Source organism: Grus americana, chromosome 7, assembly GCF_028858705.1.
Source record: "Grus americana isolate bGruAme1 chromosome 7, bGruAme1.mat, whole genome shotgun sequence".
NCBI classification, from domain to species: Eukaryota; Metazoa; Chordata; class Aves; order Gruiformes; family Gruidae; genus Grus; species Grus americana.
In genome coordinates this window covers 28,993,772-29,016,821 of record NC_072858.1, presented here as the reverse complement: position 1 = coordinate 29,016,821, position 23,050 = coordinate 28,993,772, and the positions used below count along the sequence as shown (strand labels likewise).

General features: G+C 40.1%; 2 long non-coding RNA genes across 2 annotated transcripts in view; both read right to left on the bottom strand.

Annotated features, from left to right (window-relative positions):
- Positions 1 to 377: 377 nt before the first annotated feature.
- LOC129208561 (uncharacterized) lies at positions 378 to 14,591 on the bottom strand. Its single transcript, XR_008577854.1, has 7 exons — positions 13,705 to 14,591; positions 12,063 to 12,107; positions 11,776 to 11,868; positions 8,951 to 9,187; positions 4,340 to 4,597; positions 3,774 to 3,865; positions 378 to 1,302 (listed from the first exon to the last, which is right to left on the bottom strand). It is a non-coding gene; the product is annotated as an uncharacterized LOC129208561 (long non-coding RNA).
- A 298-nt stretch (positions 14,592 to 14,889) lies between these two features.
- LOC129208562 (uncharacterized) overlaps positions 14,890 to 23,050 on the bottom strand; it is a 28,860-nt gene continuing 20,699 nt past the window's right edge. The window contains exons 6-9 of the long non-coding RNA XR_008577855.1: positions 22,401 to 22,618; positions 21,652 to 21,825; positions 21,022 to 21,169; positions 14,890 to 19,402 (exon numbers count right to left, since the gene is read on the bottom strand). This is a non-coding gene — a long non-coding RNA (uncharacterized LOC129208562). The remainder of the gene's footprint in view (positions 19,403 to 21,021; positions 21,170 to 21,651; positions 21,826 to 22,400; positions 22,619 to 23,050) is intronic.

Here is a 23,050-nt window from a genome sequence, read left to right as displayed (position 1 = left end):
CAGAGCCCCCACCATTTGGCTTTCCCCCCTCACTCTCACTGAGAGGAAACTCCCACCAGCCAAAGAGGTTAACAGAAATTCTGCTTCTTGAACATAGGTCCAGGTTGCATTAATTACAAGGCATATTAATAGTCAGTATCCTTACAGACACTTTTTTTAAGCTAGTCATGTTAAGGACCGGCTTATCTTTCCACCACGAGAGGAAAATTGCGCTGGAAAAATCACATCAGAACCTAAGTCAACACAGCCATGACAGCACTAAGCAGAGCACAGATAAAAATAGCAGAGCACATTTCTGTCTAAGTAGCTTTTGAGAAGACAGGGTGAAAGCTTTGAAGGGCTGCACAGCTTTTGGTTTCATATCTTACGTGGAGTGACACAGGTGCTCATCAGGGCTAACACTGCTCCAGGAAAGCTGTGCTGCGCTTGTAACTGCACAGCCCCAGCCCTGAGCCTAAAGGGAGTCTGAGGCTTGTAGCGAGGAGCTCAAACGGCGGTTCGTTCACCGTGGACAGCGTTCCCACGTTCAGCTCTCCCTGATTGCCTATTATGACTTGATTGCTCTTTTTGCTAAAGTGACGTTACTGCAAGTTAATATCACTTTGGGGCAAAGCACGTGCTATATTAATTGCTGCTCCTTCCCCTATACGTGCACTCATTGATTGAAACGGATAGAAACACACAAGTCAAAATGCCCCCTTTTCAGCACCATTTGCCCACGCGCACCAGGTGTAAGAGCACAATGTATGAGGCCTCACTTCCCAGCCAAAGCCTGCTGTTCCCTTTTTCCCTTACACTCCCACCTCTGAGAGGGCGAAGCAGTTTGCCTCCACACCTCTTGGAAATATCTGAAGTCTCGCACAAGGTGACCCTCACCTAGACGCGGCCACAGGGCTCCGATACCAGGACAGGGGCTGCAGGGACGGCAACTCTCCTTCCCGAGGAGGACGAGCAGCCCTTTGGTTGCAGAGCTGGCGGTGCCCATCCAGCCCGCAGACCTGCGCTGACTGGAAATCCTGCCGAAAGAGAAAACAGCCATTTCATTTTCACGGGCTTGTCATCCCTGAGCTGTCTCTCTCAAAGGACGTGTGGGACTGGAGACTCTGGGCGACTCAATAATGAGCAAGAAGCTGCGCAGTGAGCAGAAACTTAAGCCGCTGTAATTTGAAATGGATCGGAAGAAACGAGAGCAGCACCTGAGTCCACCCCAGCTCCAAAGGGCCAGCGTGAGGGTGAGCAGGCTGCACCAGGACATCCACATCCAGAAACAACAGCATTTCCAGCAATTTCTCAGAAATGGATCTGAAAGAAATATTCCTGTTTCAGAAAACATGATATTGCAATAAAATTATTTCCTCCTGGAATATTTCTCGTGGTCCATTCTACTTATTTAATGTGAACAATGCCAATCTATGCATATTATTATTTATTTAGTCATGACTATTTGGGCACGTGCATTGTGATATAGGAGGAACGCAAAAGAGTTTATTAGATGATAGCACAACTGCTGCATGAATTAATATTTGCATAAGCAGAGAAATGTTTTTCATCAGTTTACCCTTCTCTTTCCATTACCTGCACAGTAAACTCAAACACAGTAAATGTTTCCGGAGGCTATTAGGCAGGTGCGCTCCCAGAGACTTTCAAGGAGAGGAAAAAAGCATCTCAAGCAGTAAATCATACACCCTGAAAATTGCATAGTAAATACTTGGAGATATGTAAAATCCCACTTCTAACCTAAATGAGTAAACAAGTTCAAAAAATGAGCTCAGACATAAAAATTATGAACTGACAACAAATCAACTGCAAACACATTACAGGCCTATATTTGCTCAAATACTTTATTCATCAGAAATAATTTGAGCTGTAGTTGTATGCAATTTATGTTGCATAAACTTAAGCAAATACTTGTAACCAAAAGCTGATTTAAAGAATTAATGAGCAATCTCTAAATAAAGTTCTATTACTAAATAATTTCCTCCCTGATTTGCAAAGCCATATGCTTCCTTTAGCGTATATTCCAAGACTTCTATTAGCAGCTGAGCCCTGTAATGTTGGGATGGTGACAAACAGTTTAGGCCTGATCAACCTCTTGCTAAACAGGGCTGGTGTGCGGTAAGGTGGGGAGAAACCATTGTTTTTGAAATGTTCTTAAAGTATTTAGGGTTCAACAGCAACACAAGCCAATAGTATGTTTATGCTGAAGGCTACATTTCTTCTCTAGGATCAATATTTTTAGAGTATTTAGTAAAAAAAGGAGGAGAAGGAGAAACGCACTTTTTCACCTCTGCTAAAGCACTTCCATTGTCTATTGCTGTACTCTTTCGGACATCAAATTTAGCAATGAACATCTCAGGTTAAGAGGTACCACAGCATAACGTGGTACATCTGCACGGTCTGAACTGATGAACCATACTGGCAGTGTTATTGGGCTTTTTAGTAACTATAAGCAATTGGAAAATTCAGATTCCACATGCCTTTTAGTCAGCTGTCTCAAAACCTTTTTCTGTGTGCTCTGCTAGAACTGTGTCATTTTCAGTAGAAAAATCTTCCACCGAGAAAACAGTTAGGCATTATTACCAGGCGGATGGATGTGCAAATAGTAAGTACAATCTCAAGAAAGGATTTTTGGTTTTTTTTTTCTTTTAATACCTGGAATCTCCTTTCCCTCAACTCCTTCCTTTCTCTGCTGGCAAAACATCTCCAATATAGGCACAGAAAAACATGCCCACACATCCAGGTGCCTGAGTGACCACGTCTGTGTCAGTCCACGGCTTCTCTGACCTCAGCGCTAGCTATAGAAAAATATGACGATCAGGCTTGATTTGTACTAACCGCGCTGCGCTAACTCCACGCTCTGCACTAACTCCAGACTAAGTGTACACGTTATGCTGACGCAATATCAAAGGAACACAACACTTATTTAATGAATAAATAATACACATTTACAATTGTTGAATCAAAACAATACCATAAAACAGTAGCTAGCATCACTCTCAGTTTTGTGTGACCTTTTGCATTGAATTTACGTTGCCCGATCTTTATAGAATTTAAGGTAGATTGCAAATACATGTATTTCCATACCAAATTCATTTCCATGCCCTTCCAGTAATGTCTACCTCACTACTTTGTGGTGTTCTATGAGTTAATCTCTTGTTAATTATTCTGTACTTTCTGACATTACATAGAATTATAAAAGCCTTAGTAAGCCATATGCTTTAGAATTGTTGGGGATAATGTGGAATGTCTACAAATTAACACCTCCTCCAATCATTACCCCCCAAAATTATTACCCAACCAGAGAAAAGAACTAGTCTGTCTTCAACATTTAGCTGACTTTCTAAAATGAATTTAGTTAAAGTATATATGGGGCTTGACCAACAGTTGCGACACTGTAAAGCTTTCCATTGAGTTTTTGTACTGTGGATTAAGCACATATCAGAGATAATGTTGAACTAAACAAACAAACAAAAAAAATCAAACAGCTAATATTTGCATAGAAATTAAAGACTTATAAGAACTACTCCAGTGCAGCAGCTCTTATCACCTACTTTCCACTAATATTTCTCCAGTTCTCTTGTATTCACTTTGTCGCACATAAACATGAATTGTACAAATAACTTTCTATTCTGTTTTCTCTTACTCATCCTCTTTAGTTCAAAAACTCTTTTAAGGTTCTGAACGGTTTTGGAGTAGTTTCACAGCTTGGGCATGGGGCAGACGCTCTTTTTCAGATTGAGCCTGTTTAGAGAAACGTTCCAAGCTTTACTTACTACTTTGAGATGCATCCGTAGGCTGTTACATTGTGGAAGGACAGTAATGAAGAACAAGCTGTTTCTCTCCGGTGTCTCCTCTGGATCTGATGCTTTTGAATACAAGGAAAAGAGAGATGAAGTTTGGCCTTTTGTAAATGTTATAGACAATTTCTCCACATTATGGACTAAAACCGAAATGGTCCCGCTTTTTAAAATTTGTATGTTTGTTTGTTTTAAATCCCCTCCCCACAGTTTGGGTAACTTATGGCACCAACCAAACAACTAGCTGTTGTCATTAATCTTTGATAGCATTAATATTCATTAGAAATCAAAGTTGCTGTATTCGTAGAGTATCCTTCCACAAAATGTGTCTTGGTATTTGAAAAATATTACGGAATGAATCCTAACTGCTCTTAAAAGGTAGTTGCCAAAAATATGAAAGTTACGAGGATTTTTCTGACCCAGGATTTTGAAACACTAGATCTTTCCAAAGAGAGTGAGCCGAAGATATCTTGATATGACGACAGAAATGCAAAATTGGGTTTGTTTACGTGTTTCGACAGCGCCCCTTAGCTCTCAGATACCTGTCAGTCACATCCCATCCAACGGGAGGTTTGCAGCTCCAGTGCAATAGGAATGACTGCGTCCTGGTTTCAGCTGGGGTAGTTAATTTTCCCAAGAAGTTGGAAGGGGACACAGCCAGGACAGCCGACCCAAACTAGCCAAAGGGAAATTCCATACCATACAATGCCATGCTCAATATGTAACAGGGGGAGCCAGCCAAGGAGGCAGGATCGCTGCTCAGGGACAGGATGGATGTTGGGTTCCAGGTTTAAATAATTCTGAAAAATATGAAATAGATCCCCAACAGTTTTCATATATACAAAAGAAGCCCTAAAAAACAACCATCCTCTTCTCCCAATGTTTTCTAACGTGTTTTTAGATAATCATAGGATACATTACAGCTCTTCACACATAACTCTGAATTGTAAGTGATAAAGTCATGGGAGGATTTCTTGTCACTAATATCACCTTGCAGTAAGAAGGAATGTTCATTTCCCTTCAGTGAGTCACTACCCAGCAGACGGTTTGTTTGTCTAACAGTGATAAAGCCGGAACACAAGAAAATTAATTTTCTCTGATGACAAAAGGAATGAAGGAAGGAAGTCATGCGGCTGACGAACTTCAATGTGGAATCCAAGCAGGAATGCTAAAATTGTGAATTTGTTACTGTGATACAGTACTGTCATAATGGGGACATCACTTATGCAAAATAGTCCAAAATGTTACTTAAATCTGATGCACTGACAACATATGAAGCACCATGCACATTTATACCAAGTGACAGATAACTCAGGGACAGGTAGATTAACAGCATCTGTCTTCTTACACATTTGTCCATTGTTCTCTCTTTACCACACTATTCGTTTCTGATTTCCAGTTTGAGTTATAGGATTTTATTACTTAAATGCCTAAGCATTTCCCCTGTCTGTATATCATCTATTTCAAGTAATGGTTATGCCTAGCTGCTATTTACTCTATAGCACTGTTCCCTGCTGACTTCCTTAGAGAAGAAAGCTGCCCAGCACCTTGGCAATGAAGAGGTTTTGAAGTCTCAAGTCACCTTCAGAAATATCAGGTTTGAACATTTTCCACCAGCAATGATGCCTTTTGGGAACAGGAGCATGAGGAGGACCCAGAAGCACAATACATCTAAATTACTTTCAGCACAGCATAGCAGAGCAGCAGCTTCTAGGAGCCTTGCTGAGCAAGGCCACGTTATTTCCCCGAGTGGCCCGCATGCAAGCGCGCTGTGTACAAATGCATAGCTAATTTGCCAATTTACTTTGATGTCAGTTCAGCTGAGCGCTGCTATTCCAAATGAAAAGTTTAAGTGGGTTTCCAGCTCTGACATCCTCTGAAATATCTAGGGGGGGTCAGGATCAAAGGGGTGCTGGAACAGGAAACCCTTTGAGATGGCCTTTACATCACACTGGTGTTAATAAGGTCCTGCAGAATTACTTCAGTCACATCTCTGAGGAAGCTGCACTAACTCTGGGAAATATTTTTTCTCGGAGGAATGTTGTATTTCTCGTACACACTCATTTGCCATTGTTTATGTCATCAGTGTATCACCACCAGCCACGCAACAGCTTGGCTGAATCTCACAGCTGAGGACAAAACAAAACCTGCAACCCCACAGGTACCCAAATCACTTGCAAACCTAATCTCAGTCTGATCCACCTTTCAAAATGTGTCTGTATGAGGGAAGTGACTAACAGCAGCTGCTGTACTTATGCTATACCAGCTTCTCCCATCAGAACAAGGACCTCATCTCACCCTGAAAAGAGGAACTGGACTTTTTTTCCCTACTTTTATGACATGTTTTTTTACCTTACAAGGCTTCTGTCTATAGGGGCAGGCTACTCTTTTTATGTGTCATTTGTTTCCTTTAAGAAAAGGCTGAACTATGCCACCCAGCTCTTCTAATGTCTTTGAAGATTGTCCTTTTTGGTCCACACAGTCCATTTTTTCCAAGATGATCCTCAACACTTCATGATCCAATGAGGTGGATCAGGGAAGCTGAAGAGAATGAGTTGAAGAGAAACAGTGCAAGTAAAGCAAATCATTACTTCAGTCTCACAGCTTTGTAAACATTTGCAGATAGCTTTTAAAACCACTAGACACAGGCTGCAACAACTAAAAGCAAGCCCTGATCTTTTACTACAAATGCAAAGTACAAGATTTGATCCTTATGGACCTTAACTAGAATTCCAGAACTGATTATATTCAAGTACCACCAATATTTGTGTTTATATCCTTGAATAAATTCCTATAATTGCCTGAGTAATGGCTTTTTAAGACTTCCTTTTGGTCTTAGTAAAATTATTTAAGGGAAAAGAGGCATTGCTTTCTGTGTAAGTTTGCCCAATCAGGCTCTGTAAAGTGACCCGATGGGACGAGGTACAATAGTGAAAAGATTTCAGTGCTACACAGTGGATTTTTTATTTCATTATAAGATAATGTACACAGAAGTCAATTTTCCACATAACCTAAACAACTGCACTGACCCAGATATACTGGAAATATATAAATCATCATTTCAGGACAAAATTCAGTCTCTGTTCTGAAATTAAAATCAGCACTAGCCCCTAATACCACATTCACTAAGAGAGGTTTCTGTGGTAGATAGCAATTGCTATGCATTACGGTGTGGAATGACAAATTTTACTATTTTACTTAATTTCAGAATGTATTGAATTTATTGGAAAATGTGAAGTGATGATATTCTATTTATAGCTGTGCCACAATGATCAGTTAGCATTACCGGACGGTAAAGTAATTATGGTGAGTTAATACTGGCCTTATTAGTAGCATGTCTTGACTTTAGTCTCTATTACTAGCTAAGCTGGGAGGCTCCACCAGCTGAAAAATGGCTACTGTTTTATCCTGGTCTTCCTATCTTTCTTTAGTATCCTCCTCACCATCTCTGCTGCTCTCAAGAATTCTACAAGGAACAAAGTGCAAAAATTTATTTTCTTTCTCCTTATATTTGCATACAATGCCATTAGATGCTCTTGTCAATGACATTTCTAAAGAGGAAAATGGGGAAAGCAAAGGAAAAATATATTACCCAAATACCTGCATATTTGAGAGACATTTCTGCCATCCTCTCCAGGCTGCTTACAGGGAAACCACAAATACCAATACAAAGCCACAGAGAATCTCTAGATATCTGGTAGCAAAGTAAATTAAAAAATAACTGGAGAAGACCCTGATAATATTCAGAGACAATAATAAAAAGTTTTGCAAGAACTGAGGTAGAGTATATAATTATGGAAGACTCTTTGGGGGAGGACTAACGAAGTGACTGATTTGCTAGGCAGAAGGGGCAAACCTGCCTCCTCTTCCGCCACCAAAGCTGGGGCACTGATGCACCAGGAGCTTGTTTGTGACCAGATGGCCTGGCTCCCTTACCTTCCATGTTTCCCTCTTCAGCCTGCTAGCACGGATGAGCAAGTAAGCCACCACCAGTGCCAAAAAGCTGAGGAAGGGGTGGAAAGTCACGCTTGCTTCAATCAGAGAGGTTTACATCTTTCTGCCTAACTAGGTTCAGTGAAGATGTAAAGCACACTGCCTTAAAGTTTGCTCTAAAGGCACTATTCTTCTATCCTTCCCCTCAGGCAGAAGGATGGATGATGTGACCTTTCACAACCTTCAGCAGCCCACTCTGCTATACTGGTGGTTTTGTTGTTTGTTTTTTTTTTCTCATCGGTTTAACATCTCAATAGTACTTTCTTGCAAAGCAGCTTCATTTTATGAGCAATCTCTTATGACACTTACATTTGCATTAGAGGTCGGTTTTGTTTTTTTTCTTAACTTGGTAGTGGGAAATTTTCAGACCTTCTCTGAAGTTAAAGTTCTTTCCCTTAGCCCTCTAGAAACATCAAATTTCTGCAGAATTTAACAGGAGTCAGAATGACTTCCGACGGGTCCAGACAACTTTAACTTTTCATATTGATTCCTTGTAGTTTTAACATAAGCATTTTTAATTACCTTACTAATGAACAGAAGTTCTTCAACTTTAGGTCATTTTGAGCATGCTTGGTAAGGACGTTGGCTGAGCATTCCCAGATTGCTAATGAATTCCTCATTATTAGCAACAATTTACATTGAAAAGAGTTCTTAAGTCTACAGATTTTCCCTTATTTTGGCCTTTCATTTCCTACTTGTTGATATTATGGGAAAATATTTTTACATGTTTATAGATGCTTCCAGCTTTAGTGCAAAATATTGAATGGGGCTATATATTATATAGCATCATATTTTCCTTAAAAAAAGGCATTAAGAATTCTTCTTCAAAAACTTGCTGGAACAACTCCACCAGAAACAGATTTAATTCACTACCAGGTCAGAGCAGATTTAAATACAGTAATGTAGAATTGAAGGATCCACAGAATAACACGTGTGGAATATTCCACTCACATTTTGCATGGTCTCCTATTTCTTTAGCCTTTCACCACATAATCACAAGAAATCAGAAGATTTTATAAATTTTCAGATCATCTATGCTCACACAAACTTTCTAGCCGTACCTGGCAGTGTGAGGAGGACTGTATTATACACCATTTTAATGAAGAATAGTTGAACGTAGTTACCGGTGAGAAAAATTGGAAAAAGACATTTTTCTGTACCTGGATCCCTTTGTACCCTCATTTTCTTTCTATTTCCACTGTCTTCGCCTGGCTTTCCATTCGGAGCAGGGCCACGGCTGGCGCGGGGGGTTTGCAGCGGTGGAGCTCGGTTCTGGGACTGGTGCGTTCAGCGTTGGATGCAGCAGCATTGCTCAGTCATCCGGCCCGGAAGAGTTAATGACAGAGTTACCATCAGAGCTGTTGACTCTCTTTAGCTGCTCATGCTCCATAAGGTAACTATATTAAATCAAGATGGGTTGATTACTATTTTTCATTCTGATTTGCTGCGTTTTATCACATGGCATGAGTGCTCTTGGACAGCTCTCAAATAACTCCTTTCAGAAAGAAGCTCTTAAAAAAAATGTTAATTGTAGAAATCACCTAAAATTTGGAAACCCAAAGTGGTAAACTGAGGTTTCATCACATTACACTGCAAGAGCCTTGGCATGTAAGTACTCCCAGATGCACTTTCCCCGCTCATAGTTAAGGGTCCGTGATGTCCCCTGAAAATAAGAGGACTTCAGAAACGGGGCAGGTGTCCAACATGCTTGGAAGCCTTTACTCTTTGAGTGTAAGGTGATGAGCTTGGCGAGGCCTTTAACTGTCAATTATGGGGGTATTTCTGCTAAGTTAAAGTTCCTCCTTGAAAGCAAAATTCAGCCCTTATAATCCTGTCTCTTGATATCACTTTTTGCTGTTTTACTCGTTAGCTATAGCTAATGCCCAATTGCATCCGAGCTCACAGTTGCTCTGGATTCACTGAGTTTGTTCAAACAGAACTGCACTAAAATCCAATTTACTAAGCTTAGGGTTTTGTAATCAGCTGCCAAATCCCATACAGACTGGATCTATCAAATATACATTTATCTTCCCGACCATGAAAAGAGGTAGATACGCACAGATAAGCTTTGTGTGAATGACACCAATGTAAGTCAAGTCCAGAATTATGAACTCTCTACAATAAGATGATGCACATCAACATATCTTCTGTAAAACGGGAGACCAGAAATATGAATTACTTTAGACACATTTAATGGGTGCCACATGTTCTGTTAACTTCAGCATTACTACACTGGATGTGTCATCAGAACATCATCTACATAAATATATACTCTGAATAAAGTATTTTTTTTCACCTTTTCTACAGCTTCATTAAAAAAAAGACAAAATGAAAACTAGAGGCAGAGAGTGCACTCAGTTATTTACTCTGTAATTTTTGTTGCTTTGCAGAAGTTTTAAGCAGAAGTAATTTTGGAGTTCAACCTTCCATTAGCCTGCTAAGCAATTAGTAGAATGATCTCAAATTTCTCCCTTATGCCACTTTATTTTAGGTACATTGAAAAAAATTAATCTAAACACAGAACCTAATTTTTTTTTCATGGTAAACAAATACATTGTACAAACAAAGGAATTGCAGCTGATAGCTAATTAACTGATACGCCAACTTGATAGCATAATAGAGACTAAATGTATATCATAATCAGGCTTCCAGAGTATTTGATAATACCAGAAACAATGTCTGTCTAAATTACTGCAAGCTATTGCTTAAGCCCATCCAAATTATACATTTAGGACTGATCAAAAGTCTAATAAAAGCAAGGAAAATATTTCCATGGACTGTAACAATTCTGAATAGTGCCTCTGTCAGAGTCAATTTGCATGATGCTGAACTTAGCAGTAAATCCAAAATCTGAAATACAAACAGAAAAGATTTTTCTTCTGCAATATATTCACCTCAATTCATATTCTTCAGACCACATCTGGAATTCCCAGTGTTTTTTCCCCACTCCCAGCTGTCATTTTATCATCTATTATATAAAATTGATATCTAATTATGGGCTGCTGTGGAAGACATTCCACAGAGATGCCCATTTCTACAGCGGAGAAGTGAAAGAACTGACGATGCTTCTTTTCAGTTTCACACATTATTTTTCCCCTGTAATCAAAATGTCAGTTTTTATGATTTCACTAATTTATAGCCCAGTGCTCAAAAACTATCAGAGTTGAATAATCAAAATATTATTAGAACTTCATAAGGCTGTCTACCACAGATAGTCATTATAGGACTTCTAGCCGAGTATTTCCACGTACTTCGAAATGGCAATGATTCATTCCTTGAGCCCTGATCAGCAAAAGCAGGACAAGCTGAGTTACTAACTCAGTTTCAGTAATAATGCGGCCTAAGATCAAGGTTTTGAAAAGTGACAGAGAAGCTGATTTTCCTTAAAATAGTCTAAAAGGAATAAAAATCCTGGCACTGCACGAAGCCAGAGCCACTCAAGTACCTAAAAGTCAGGTCTTCTCATATTGTTTATCAGAGGAGAATACTGACACCAGGTCATTCCCTGTGACCTCAAGGGAGCTAGGGCTTTAAAGGTTGCCCTCATATATGTCTGGTTACAGAGAGTCTAAATACAATACCTTCTACCTTCTAAAATTCTGGCTTAAATGACAAGCCTGAATTTATTTTTAACGTGTTTGTTAGGTTTAGGTGTAGATCAGATCTTAAACTCCTTCTATTCCTTCCTTATATTACTCTCACATCTGATTTAAATTTAAAATTATTTTCTTTTCAGGGACAGTATTTTCAATGAAACCTGGAGAGTTTCTAATCCTGCTTTAAAATGTTGAAAGGCAATTTGCAAGAGTAGGCTAGTGTTCTAATAAAACTGGAGTACGCTCTGAATTTATCACCTATGCTATGCCACTTGTGAATTCACTGACATTAAAGAAACCCTGAGGAGACTCTAGTCTAAGGAAATGTACTTTGGCATCTGAGCAGCTGCAACACCACCATCACGACAAGGTTGAAGTCTAGTGCTTACCTTAGTTTTGTAGCAGGTCAGCGGGTACTAAAACTCTGGCAGCCAGCTTTGCATTAGTCAGAAATGGTTCTCAAATAAAAGTCTGCAGAAAACCTCCAGATACAAAAAAAAAAATGTTTATGATGATGAAAAAAGAAATATGTCAGCTATGTATTTTAGTTTGTACATATTACGCCTGCTAGATCTATACTCAGGTGGCCCTTCTAACCCTTCTCATACTTTGATTGAAAACTGTCCTTTTTTCACCAGTGTTTCATGGGCTTATGGTGCAATTAAGTTTAACTCACCTGATTTTGACAATACAGAATCTCTCCTCATCCACGTTCTTCTTTCTTTGCACATCAAAAGAAAACAAACACAAAGAGGAGCACTGCTGTTGCACCTAATCGAAATACTCCAAATAGCAGCAACTTTTTTTTTGTTTTTCTAATTTGCTCAGCAACGTTTCCTTCCAATCGCCAGTGCCTTTCCTGCCTACATGCAGGCACTGAGGTGCTTCTGAAGCGTTATCTCAGCAAATCCTGTTGCAGCTGCGACCAGCTCTTCACTTGAGGATGCCATACAGCTAGCAGGACCGGGAACGCTTGTTACGCTCTCACTCCCTGGTCTGGCACAAAGGTCAGCCTCAGACCTCTTTCCCACGCATTCACCACATGCCTGGGGATATTACCTCTAACCCAATGCTTGCCCTCAGCCTCTCCAAGCGTGTCTTCAGCCACAGCCCCTTGGGCGAGCCCGGCTCCCAGCCAGACTCCCCGGGGTTGAGCAGGGCTCTGCTGGAGTCCCGCCTCGGGAGCCCTCGGTTCCCCAAAGCCATCTCCAGCGCTACACTGCGGGTATCCTGCTCTGTAACGTACCTAGTTGCTATCTGGATTTTGAACTTTGCTTTTGCTTTTTGTTCTAAGAGTTTAGTGTGCATCACAGTTTAAGGATATCCAAACATTTCATTCTTGAGCAACAATTTAAAACAGGTTTATAGCACTACATGACATAAATTAGTAATCCTTTGGATCAACTTCAAAAGAAATTAGAGCCATGAATAAACGTAAACTAAAAAATTGCACATCCTGATCTATCTTCTCTCCTTTAAGGCCATCCGTCCCATTTCTTCATTTTTTAATTAGTACACAAACATTTGGCTCCTGTTTGTGGAAAGTCTGACTTGGATTAGAGCTGGCAGTTATCATCTAGGGATTGCACCAGGACAGGAGGATGTGAAAGAGGTGGTAGCAGTATCATTGAACTGTTTAATTGCAATCAAGATATCCTGATGCCAAGTAAAGTACATGTGTTTCAGTACTACATAAAACCTAACAGCACGCTATACATCTACGACAGGAATTATTTGTATACATACAAACAAAACTTTCAGTACTCATACAGATGTTGTTATTCTTCAGTCTTTCAGACAGGTCCCATTAAACCATAAGTGTTTGAACACTTCCCCATTCCTTACTTCATGTCTGTACAAAGAGTCAGTTTGTTGAACTAGCTCTCTAAGGCATTTATAATTTGCAGTAAAACGGCTGCACGTTTTTAACATTTGAACGCTCCTACTTGCATCCTGTCATTTCTGTGCTACAGACCTATTTGTGAAACCACAATCTTTAGGTAGGCAGCTATTTTTAAGAAAATGAATTGCTGCATTTCCTCATAGCAGCCCTCATAGTGCTGTGCTGCATCTTGATAGCTAGAAAAGCGTTGATAACACATCAGTGTTTTGGCCACTGCGGAGCAGCGCTGGCACAGCACCAAGGCTGTCTGTCCAACATCCCCCCTCACCAGTAGGCTGGGGGTGGGCAAGGTCTTGGGAGGGGACACAGCCAGGACTGCTGGCCCAAACTGACCAAAGGGATATGAAGTCTGCTCAGCAATAAAAGCTAAGAGAAAGGAGAAGCTGGGGGGGCAGGGGCAGCATTCGTTACTTACCACTTTTGTCTTTCGGAGCAACTGCTGCGGGTACTGAAGCCCTGCTTCCTGGGAAGTGGCTACACATTGCCTGCTGGTGGGAAGTAGAGAATAATTCTTTTGTTTGCCTTTGCTTCCACATGCTACCTTTGCTTTTGCTTTATTAAACTGCCTTTATCTTGACCCACAAGGCTTTTTTCTCCCCATCTTATTTTCTCCCTGCTGAGGAGGGGAATGATAGAGCGGCTTGGTGGGCACCTGGTGTCTGGCCAAGGTCAACCCACTGCATTGTATTAGCAGCATAAATGTAGACCTGCATTTTGTACTGCTGTGAGGAAAGGAGAAGAATTAAAATCGACTGCTTACTGCTCAAAATAAGATATGAGCACATACTGCAATGGCTGCATAAAGAGAGCTCCATGTTTAATATCTAAAATGCTAATGCTTCAAGGAAACAAAACTTTAAAGATGAAGCAGTACATAATTTGCAAAAGTTCACAATTAAGAGAGACATGAAAGACAAGTCATTCTGAAACTGCATTTTAGAGGATCCTTAACATAAACCCTTCCCTTAGAATCTGGCACTTTGTACGTATACATGTATATATATACACTATGGATTAAGTGACAGCAGCTTTGGTTTCTCAGCTGTGCCAGTTTACAGTAAGCAGGAACGGCACCTACCATGCTTGAAGCTATGACGACAAGAGAGATCACAAACAACAGAGAGTTTTGTATTGACACAGTAAAAAAGGGAAAAGCACACTGAATTGACTGCTGCTTCATCTGCTGCAGGTTGTCCTGATGATTCACTTTGTCACCTGTACACACCTGGCTTTTCAGTAATGAAGAGCAATTATTTACAAAGGTCACAGAATCTTCTAAAAATGGTCCTCAGTACAATGTACTGCAATAGATGTGGTTTTGCTACTCTCCATTTAAACTAGTTCTTTTGTTGCTATCCTATTTCTGTGTAAAACATGGATTACGCTGGAATTGAACAGGGTGCCCCCCCGCCTGTCCCACCCTCCTCCTTGCCACCACACCTCATTCTAAAGGAGCACAAAGATTAAGAAAAGATAAAAATTATGCATATATATGTATATATATGAACATATATACGTGTATATAGATATTAAAGTAAGTTGCTAGAAGGCTTACGTCTTGACAGAATCTCATTACTCCTGGATAACACGAGGGCGGACCCTTAAGAACAGACTTTAGCACTGTTCTGGTCAAATGTATCCCTGCTAGAACTGTTTCTGTACTGTTCAGCCTCTGACAACCTTTAAGAAATCTTAATTCTATACCTTTCCAAATAACAAACCAACTTACAACCTGACCTTACTAAAAGTAGTAATTACGAAGTGAGAAAGCTGAGCTTACGGTAGCAGGAATTCTTTCAGAAAATACATTTCAGAAGGAACACAGGAGGACACGCACCAGCATCAAGAGTTAATCTTGGCTGTCCAGCACCTTTTCTTAAACTGTAAGAGAAAGACCATCGAATTCCTATTTCCAGTTACCAACAGATTTCAAATGGAGATTACAGGGTTGTTGCTACCTGTTTCATGGAAAGGACATTGCTTTTCGATTCTTTGTTTTCCCTTACAGCAGAGATTGCCAAGAGCAAAAGATCACACAGGGCAACTAAAAGAGTGTTCTTTCTTACAAGCAGAGAATGAGAGAGAAAGAAAGAGAGAGATATCTACGGATGACAGTTCTCCTACTGAAATAGCTCACCAGTGTGGGCTCACTAAGCCATACCGAGGCCAAGAACTTTGGCCCAAGGGCCCATACTCCTCGAGTCATTCACCAGCTTTACCTCCCACAGCTTATAAACCCTCTCTTGATCCTCTCCTCTCCAATCAAGGCCTCAAGCTCAATAAAACCCTTTCCATTGTTTCTTTTACCCCCTCACGTTTGCCTGAAATTCCCCCTTACCCTACATAGCCTGCACAGGGGTGGCGCATGACAGTATTTTCTTCAAACTTTTTCAAGTAATGCACACGGTGTTGCTGACTTCATTCAAAATTACATGTGCTCAGTCACTCAACAAGGTCATGCTTCCTACAGGTATTTTGGCAGTTACCGAAACATTTGTTATGATTCAGTCAGTTCTAGCCTCAGGGTTTTACTCACAGGACAGACGGTATTTCGCTTAGTACCTCTATAACGCTCTATCAGATGCAGCTTTTTATCTAAAAAAAAGGACAGAATTCCTATTTTGATCTTAACACATCATTTTTCCCCCCCCCATGGCTGCAAGTTAAGGGAAGTCCTAGTGCTATCTGAGGGACCAGTTACTATAAAAAGTCATCACCAGGGTTCCATTTCAAGCCAAAACTGAAGAGATCAAATGGATAAAGTACTCCCCCAGGTGAAACACTTCAGTACAAATGACTAGGAGCAGGGTATGCTGCTGCTCAAACATCTGATGATTGTAACTTCCATCTGTACCTTGCTGAATTCTGGCAGCAGGCAGGACCGCTTAGTCTGTTATTGTTCAGGCAGTGGGATGACTTTGTTATTGCAGGAGATGTGGGACAGCTTTCCCAAATGAAGGCAGCTATCAGAACAAATTGGTAACTGAAGAAACAGGACTCCACTTGAATGAGCTTATGACCTGCTTATCCTATAGGCAGACAAGGCACCAAATAGGAATTGGAGTAATTTGTGCCGTAGGACATTTAGATTTTGATTCAGCGCATATCACTGCCTCTTCAATCCGTTGTGGGTTATTACCCTGGTGTACTGGTAAAATTAAGCCTTTTCTGTTTAATAAACAGGAAAGGTGTTGCTACTGTCATATGTCAATAGTAGAGACAAATTAAACGTTATGGCTTAAGTGAAGTATATTCCAGCCAAAGCATAATATATGATGCAATATTCAGGCTTACCTGGTATGTCATGAATCAGCAGCTGTAAGTCCTTCTTTTGAAAATATTAGCTTGTACCTTGTTACTTCAAGTGAAATATGCTTTTAGATGTGCTTTAATGGTTGAAGATTGTACATGCCACTTCAGTATAAGCAAGCCAGAATTTCATTATTTAACTATGTCCTTTAATTATGGGATTAATCTTCAAAGCATTATGGAGTACATTTGCAAAGTCACAGAGAGGATAAAAGGATTATAGAGGATAAAAACCATACAGAGCATAATAGGTATCAATGGTACAAGCGAGTGGTGATAATGAAAAGATGCACATATGCTAAGGCTATATTTATACACCGGGATTACACAGCACATGAACTGAAGGAACCATGATTCTTCTGTCCCTTTACACCTGCACAACATACTGAGCCAGCTGTTTACACTAGGCTATTCTAATATTTTATCATCAGCTCTTTCCTAAAACTGCATGTTATGTATCAGTTGTGGTCATCCTCAGTAGGGGAACTTCAAGACATTATGAGCCTTCTCAATTACAGTTCTTTATTCCATGGAATCAGAAGGTGGGAACTTCTGATTTACTATAGTGTCCCCCATAATGTTGTTAGACTATTAAGTTAAAATATGTTCCTTTCCACTCACTCTTTTAATGAGCTCTCCCAGATGACCACTATGGTGGCATGTCCTTGCTTCAGCTTTGTACAGGCTTAAAGAAGTTCCACGCGATCAAGAATCAGTCCTCATCCATGCTCATGTTGGCCTTTGGAAATGGCCAGATATACTCAAGAATCATTTATTTAAATTAATATCACATAAGGAGATATTAAACTTGTGAAAGCATTTTAAAATGCATTTTTACTAGCAAGTGAAAGAGATACACCAAACCAGACTGTCTCAGCTTCCATTTCTTCCCTAATTTTCCACTTTTTATACTTATCTGATAGAGCTAGCCACCTTTAATAAGTGTTTTGTTCCTAAAATATTTAAGATAAGGATAGTATCACAGCTGTGTAGTGTCTGCATGCTATTTTGACCTCTGAGAAACTATGATGAAACGCATGTAAATTCACAATCCTTGCAACTTAAAGCTGTATTTTGGGATTAAAAAAACCCCCACAATACACAAAGATTAGTCAGATATTTTCTTAGTCGAGGATCTATGATCCTATTTCTATTTAGAAGTTACTGAAGAAACCTATTGAATTAGATCTCTTAAAATTAAGTTTCTCACTGAATTCTCTAAAGAAAATTTTACATGGAATCTGATTACTTTATCACATTACTTATACTTAACCATTTCGTTTACATCTGAAAAAGAAATGAGAAAGAAATTATGTCTAAAATCTATTCACCTGTGTTTACATTTTCAATATAAATAACAGCAATGCAGGAAACTTAGCTATCTCTGAAACAACTCCCAAGACGCCAGCAGTATATTGCACCACTTGCAAGGAGTTAGAGCAGACCAGACTGGGACCACTCTGACCTTAGGCAATGCACACTACAATTACGCTGTGGATACCTAAACCTTGATTTTAACCTAGGTAGTCTGGTACAAAGAGCAGGGAAGTTTTAAGAGATGAACTAGGTATACTCACCCAGTGCCGATGCCGGGAAGACACATGCAGCCCAGACTGAGGCTCATGCCATCATAACAGCATTTTATCCTCAGAAAAGCCAAGTATTTAAACAGCCAAAGCTATTTCAGGTGCATTGCCATATTCTTTTCAATAAGCAATTAGATGATTGCTTATTGATACAGGCTGACTCATTGCATTCATCAGCTGAAGCAGGACTAAGTGGGGAGAATTAGGTGGAATGTTTTCCACATTCCTGGGCTTGCATAGAGGGCAAGACAATAACTTTGGTTCCTACAGTTTCGGAGATATGGTTGGCAGATCAGAGGGCAGGGCACCTTGAACACTCTGACTCCTCCGGGGAAGAAAGATCATATTGCAATCTAATCCCCAAAACAGATCAAAATGGTTTAGAGTTTGGTACAAAAATGTGAGACACTGGCCTATTTGTCACAATACCTATTGCCATTTTGCATCAAAAAAAGTTATAGTTAAAATCAACTGGATTTGTAGTTGACAGACAAAGAAAAGGAACAAGTCGCTACTAGACGCTCTGAATTTCCTGTCATGATATAAATGATCTACTTCTAAAGGAAACAAAACAGTCATCTCTATTAGCAAGGCTCTTCCTGTGTCTGTCATACTGCACAGAGATATTTTGACTTAAGCACCTGTGATTACATTATGTAGGATTCTTTTTTATGCTATTTTTCTTCATGAAAAAACAGAACAGTCAATCTTTTGCCATGAAATCTAACCTAACAGTATGAGGAACACTGAGCATGTTATTTAAGGATATTGGATAATTAGTCTCTGATGGAATTAATATCTGTGCAGATAACTAGCATAAAATATATGCAATACTTATCGAAAATAAATGGTTTATTTGCCATATGTCTAGCAATGTACCTCACGCAGGATATACTCCTAGACAGAAATATTTCCTTTATGTGCACAAATCAGTTCAATATTTTTCCTCTTAGGCATTAAAAAATTATGACCTATGCCCAGAAGCTCATGGTATTAGTTTAAAAATCAAAACAACTTTCTAAAAATAAAAGAAAAAAAAACAACCCTTTGGTTCATTTTCTGTATTTTAGACTCATAAACCTTCACAGTGCTCTGAAGTCCACTTTTCATATTGGGCTCTGATGCCGGGACAGGGGCTTCCCGAGGAGGACGAGCAGCCCTTTGGCCGCAGAGCTGGCGGTGCCCATCCAGCCCGCAGACCTGCGCTGACTGGAAATCCTGCCGAAAGAGAAAACAGCCATTTCATTTTCACGGGCTTGTCATCCCTGAGCTGTCTCTCTCAAAGGACGTGTGGGACTGGAGACTCTGGGCGACTCAATAACGAGCAAGGAGCTGCGCAGTGAGCAGAAACTTAAGCCGCCGTAATTTGAAATGGATCGGAAGAAACGAGAGCAGCACCTGAGTCCACCCCAGCTCCAAAGGGCCAGCGTGAGGGTGAGCAGATTTTTGTAAATTCTGAGCACGGTTCAAGTAATACCAATCTAACAGAGAGCATTACATGGCCATAAAAGTAATATGAAACAAACTTTCATAATTTAGTTTCCAACTACATAAGTTATTTCCAATATTACAAAACAAAAATTGTAACTCAAACTGTCTTCCTTAGATGCCTCTAATTTACATGAAATTAAAGAGCTTCTAGTTTAAATTACTATAATGCAATTATCACAGATTGTCACTTGTGTCACAAAAGTAAAACTTGAATTGAATTTCGGATAGGTAGGAAAAGAAATGGCACTGCTGCCAAATTTTAGCCATTATTCTAGCCACTTAGATAACAAACATATCATCTACTATATTGTATTTAACAAAAGCAATAAATTAAACTAGAAAAACGATGTACTCATAAAAACTGAAGGGAAGCATATCTGAAAGCCTTTACATCCAAAATTACAGATACACATGTACTAACAAACACTATCAAAGAACTGTGGATGACTCTATTCTGGAAAAATATGCTTGCTCTGATCTGTTCTCTTAACCATCCTTGATTTTTCACCAAGAACACTCTGTTCAAAAGACAGCTAAAGAATAAAAATATTCTGATCACAACAATGGAATAACAGTACAGTACAGCACTCACCCAAACCCACTTTGTTTTCTTGCTCCTATAGACCGTTATCAAAAATTCTATGGAAACTGTTTCTCCTTTCATTTGTGTTCAGTACAACAAATGTGTGTAAAAACATGCACTAATGTGATGTGGACAGAAAAACAGCGTGGCTGTGAAAACGAGAGAATGCATCTCTCATCTGCTGACCTAGAATCAGCTCAAATAATTTAATCAGAACCATAGAACAGCTTTAGAGGGAGACATTCAGAACCTGGCAGTGGTTTTGTGGCTTTCTCTTTCTCTAATATACTATTCTTTAAAACTTGTCTTTACGGTGCTTCTGTATTTTCTAACTGGCACGCAGAGGTGATCATAAGCAGAATAGATATCAAGATAGCAAGAAAAAGCAGGAAACTGATATTAACTGTAAAGCACAAGAACGTATTACTTCATATCTAAATCCCTCTCTATCTTGACATAAAAATAAATTGTCTTGTACTTTGGGGCCAAGCATATTTAAAGTACCAGGTCCAAGTCATTGTAAAAACAGAGGGAGAAAATTAAATCTGTAAAGCAAATATAAGTTGTTCTATTGATACTCTTCTTTTGTTTACCAGTAGTATCTAAAGTTCACATGAAAACATGCTGGGATATAAAATGGACAAATGGTCAGACAAATAAGGAAAATTTATCATTTCTACATGTCAAGTAATGTAAACATCAGTTGCTGACAGTAAATTTACAAGACCTAAACATTTTTTGTGTATGTTTTTCTTTGACTCACCTTTATTTTCCACAGTTTCTTCACATGTACTCTCTTGGGGTATTATCTACATTATTCTGTAATTTTCCTCCCTCTACCTTCCCATAGGGTTGTGCAGGCTGCCATGCTCTCCTGGCATGCCTTCTACGTGCTGCTTCTTCAGTCTGGCCTTTAACGTTAAGCACAAGAATTATGTATCTGTCACTTTTTCCCCTTTAAATCAACTTATCTCATATACACTTGAGGAGCAAAAGTATAGACAAGAATGCATACTAAATGAATATGAATTTCCAACATGCTGGTTTATGAGGTGTTTGGGTTTTTCCCCAAAGCATCTAATCACCCTTTGAATTTAAATATACATTTAAACAACGTACAAAGTAACAAAGTACTTATTCAGATGAAAGTTTTGACAACAAACTTGTCTACCACGCTTATTGCAATGCTCTTGAATCCACTGCACTTTTTATGTGTTTCCACAATCCAACATGCTAACGGTTTGAAATAGCTTCTAAAGGCTGTATGCCTGCTAAGGTGCTGGAAGAACCGATTAACACAGGTGTGATCAAAACAGATCAATGCAGAAATCCACTCCTAAAGTAGGAATCTTCGGTGGTAGAAGATGAAGAGGACAAGGAAAGTTCTGCTAACCTGTTGGGCTGAAGCATCTCCCTGAAGGTGACCAGGCAGTTATTAAGCTCTTCAGAATGTTTATTCAGCACATAAGATAAAGGTGAATTACTACATTTAAGCCTTGCAAAGCACTGTTTTGATTTTCTTCACACTTCCTGCTGCTGCTATCAGGCAGGACCAGGAGAAAACCAGCTGGGAGAGAAGACGAAAATAAACGTGTTGTTCATTAAGGGAGAATAAGCTGTACCGAAACCAAATGTTCAGATTTCCCTGGTACATTGGGAACCCGGGCGAAACGACTGCAGTTTGCAGTTCTCCTGCAGCAGGTTCAGAGCATTTCAGCCAGGAGAGGGAGCGCCAGACCCAGCAGTCGGCCGGCCGCGCAGCAGTGCTGGTGCCCGGGCTGCCCCGGGCTGCCCCGCTCCGAGCGACCGCAGCGCTTCCTCGGGGCCGGCTTCACCATCACCTGCAATCGCCTTGGCCAAAAGCAATTATTCCTTGGGGCAGAAAACTGCCACCTTATTTGGGTTTTGCAGGATATAAGGGAGAGGGGAAGGGAGGCTGAACAGGATGCCGTTATTGCTGTGTGAACGCTTTACCGGGCAGCGATGCCGATTTAAACCCCAGTCTGGAAAAGCTGGTGGGCTGCGGCATAAGTAGCAGGGGAAGCCAGCGTTTCACGCTAGTCTAGGCCAGCAGCAACTGGTCTGACAATGGCTTAATTGTCTACATGCAATCTGCTTCCCTGTGACGAATGGTATATTCACATCATATAGAATGTCATCCCTGACGGCATCTTAGATGCTGCCAGGTTCAGTAATGGAGTCAGAAGGAATCGGGATTCCTCCCTCAGCTTGCTAATACTTTTAGTTCTCAGCTCCAAATCATGCAGTGCTTTCCAACCTTGCCAACATAGACTAAAGCCATGAAACACCCACACAGCCATCCTGCCTACACCAATGTTTCCTCAAATGCAGTTATACTGCTGCAAAAAAAAAAAAAAAAAAAATATTCCAGATCCACTTGTGGCCCTTCTGCATCAGAAGTAAAGCACATTGCTGGGGACAGGGCTAGGCTTTTCTTCACTTGTGTATCTCTGCTCTGTGGCTAGAGAACACATCAGGTTCCAGCGCCACTCTTTTGCTGAAATGTACTGCTGGTACGTTTCAATTAGATTTTCTCACAGAACATGATGGTCTCTCTGGAGGGCTGTCTTACATCTGAATCGCTAATCCAAACATGGCACACATTCAGTTACCCCATTTCTTTTTAAGATCCAAATTTCACTAGGTTCCACATAAGCCTATTGCTCTTGTGTACAGTAAATTATCAACCTCAGCAATGCCGATTCATGAAACTGTAACTAAAGATGTTCTTTATGGCAACAAAGTGAGTGACGACTGACGTCAACTGACAA